The sequence below is a fragment of the Adiantum capillus-veneris genome, chromosome 6, assembly GCF_014529385.1.
Source record: "Adiantum capillus-veneris isolate H3 chromosome 6, ASM1452938v2, whole genome shotgun sequence".
NCBI lineage: Eukaryota > Viridiplantae > Streptophyta > Polypodiopsida > Polypodiales > Pteridaceae > Adiantum > Adiantum capillus-veneris.
Window position 1 is genome coordinate 3,231,176 of NC_140936.1, and position 3,002 is coordinate 3,234,177.

Here is a 3,002-nt window from a genome sequence, read left to right on the forward strand (position 1 = left end):
AGGGTCTAGAATGTGGATAGGGTCTAGCGGGTGGGTAGGGTGTAGGGAGGGTGGGTAGGGGCGAGGGGTTAGAGAGGGATGAGGAGGTCGATAGGGTCTAGCGGTTGGGTAGGGTCTAGAGAGTGGGTAGGATGTAGGGAGGGTAAGTAGGGGCAAGGTGCTAGAGAGAGACGAGGAGGTGGGTAGGGTCTAGGGAGGGTAGGTAGGGGTAATGGGACTGGTGGACTTGTGCTTGGCACAAAGGGTGGACGCTTCCTGTGGTAGTACTTCAGAGGAATTAGTAGTGGAATTTGTTGCTCTTTTGACTGCCTTGTATGTGTCATACAATAACCAGAATCCCACCCAAGCTTGGGGCACAAAGGGTGGACGCTTCCTGTGGTAGTACTTCAGAGGAATTAGTAGTGGAATTTGTTGCTCTTTTGACTGCCTTGTATGTGTCATACAATAACCAGAATCCCACCCAAGCTTGGGGCACGAAGATCTGTAACTTTTTGAACACTGGTCCAGACGCCACTAGACCAATGCGAGTGACTGGACCACTTAGCTAGACCTGGATGAGAAAGGACTAGACCAGGCCGAGAGACTACTAGACTGAGACGAGAGACTAGTCGAGTGTGTCTAGAACTAAGTAGGTCAAGGTGAACCAGACTCGATCGAGCTGAAGCAACCCAAACCAGTCGAAACCAATAGACCAATACAGAGAGCTAAACTCAGTAACTCCTCGACTTGACCTTCCACGGAGTGAGACTTTATATGAGGTCCCATCGGGCGTGCCAAATATGAGAGCACCTGTAGCGAAGATAATGTGTCGTGGTCTCTATAGTGGGTGCTCCTCAATGCAGTGTGCGTGAGATCTCACTCCACAGAATGAAAACACAGAAGAAAACGAAGAACAGAACAACAATAGCAAGACTCTTTAGTGAAACCTGAACAATGTGAACATCGACTAACTCAAAGAAACCAATATAGACATTGGCATGGCAACACACTCAGCTCCAACCAAGAACTCATGGGTACAATGGGGGTGTCGAGGCTCAGCTAGCTGTATAGGGATCGTGAAGACGTGTTGTGCGTAAACTCAAGATGATCGACTCTAGACTGTTGAGCACACAAAGTAGATGATGATGCGTACCGACCCTAGAACCAACCAGTCATAGATAAGAAGCCACTGACAATGGCTAGCAGATATCCCAATCTAGCTAAGTCTATCTCCAAACTGAGGCGGTGGTGATCTGGCCTCAATGTCTACTAGACCACCATCCGTATCACTTGCCACACGTGTCACTACCCACGCGAGAGTCCGTCCACCAGTGTGAACTCTTGACCAACTGTAACCAACTTAACTAACTGTCTGTCTTCTTGCGCCAATGACACTGTAGCCCTGCTACAAGACCATTGGTCCATACGCAAAGGTACATTTGAAATTTCCATGAGAAACCACTCAATGTGCTTGGCATATTATGTTTATCTTTTGGTTGCTCATTTCAGATTCAAACATTGATGAAAGAAGCCATTGCTGCTAGAATTGGAGTGGGGACAGAGTCTCCGCTACTTCGGCTAAAGAACACATGTGGGTATAGGTATTTCCATGGCATGTTGTTCCCTGGACAGTGCAACAATGTAGGGAAAATGTGCCACGTGTTCAAGATGTCAACCACTAGGCCTAGTTCAGGTGTCGAGATTGTTAATAGACTGTGTCAAGATGGTATTGGAGAGTTGCGACTAAGTTGGGTTTGCTTTGACCACATTCGGAGGATCGTGGATGAACAACAATGGTCGCACATGTTTATGATCCTGCGTAAGTAGCTATTATGCAGAAGACTTTCCTTTTTTTTTTTGTCTGCATCATTTGTAGGGTTATCATGCAAATTTCACAGGATTCAAGAAATGCAAACCATTGCTATATGTGAGATGAAAGAAGAAGATACCCAAGCACAGATCAGTGATCCTAGATAATAGATATTTGTCAATTGATTTCAAAGGGTTCATGGTTAATGAGGCAGAAGAAAACTGTAATGCAATACACACAATGTTTAACGGAGGTCAAAACAATAAAATGGAGGGCAGAGAGCGTTCACGTCTGTTTCATTGGGAGCAAAGCCTCCAAATCCACACGAGCCAATATGTGCTCAAGAATTTCCAAGATGAGCACAAGCGTCTTTGTGAACTATGGCATTGTGCACAAAGTGAAGATGAATCCACAAATCTATATAGAAACATATGAGCTTGGCGGGCCTCGAACAAAGTGGCTAACTCAAATCTATGAGTTGTGGCATGTGAGATACCCTCTTTAGAGAAAACACTTTGTGGGGGTAAAAAGTGTCAGACTATGTTATTTGTATAGATTAAAAGCAACACCTTGTATCACCATTGAGAAAAAAAAAGCAAAAAATTGAGGTTTTGTTTGTTCGTTCCCACGATAAACTTGACAGAAACCAAGCATGCAAGCTGGTTGGCAGGCGAGGGCAATAGAGAGATGCTTAGCTTTGTATGACACGTGCACGACTTATCCAATTCCTTTCTTGAGAGTGTGAAGATACTAGAGTTTATGAAGGGCAGATATCGTGGAGCTGGACCCTCTGCAAAAAAGTTGTCTTGACGGGCAGAGCAAGGTAGAGAGATGGCAGCTGTTGCAAGAGAGATGGCCAAAAATATCAGGGGAACTCCTCTGTATCAACGTCCAATTGTTGAAGAAAATAATGTCACAGTTTCTAGGAAGAGAAAAAAAACAGGCCATGTAAGATACAAGGAAGAAAACACTTTGCATCATCCATAGTATCTTACATAGGATGTTTCAAGGAGGTGCGCATGAACATGCAGAATGGATATCCGTCAATGCAATGAAAATGAAGAGGGGGTGGTGGCAGAGGAGTCTAAAATACTTAAGACAATGTGGACAATTCGTCGGATCCCAAAACGAAGCAGAGTGCCATGTAAGGATGATTGGGTGGTGCACAAGGGGGAAAGTGCAAAAAGAGCATCCAAAACACAAGTGAAAGTGC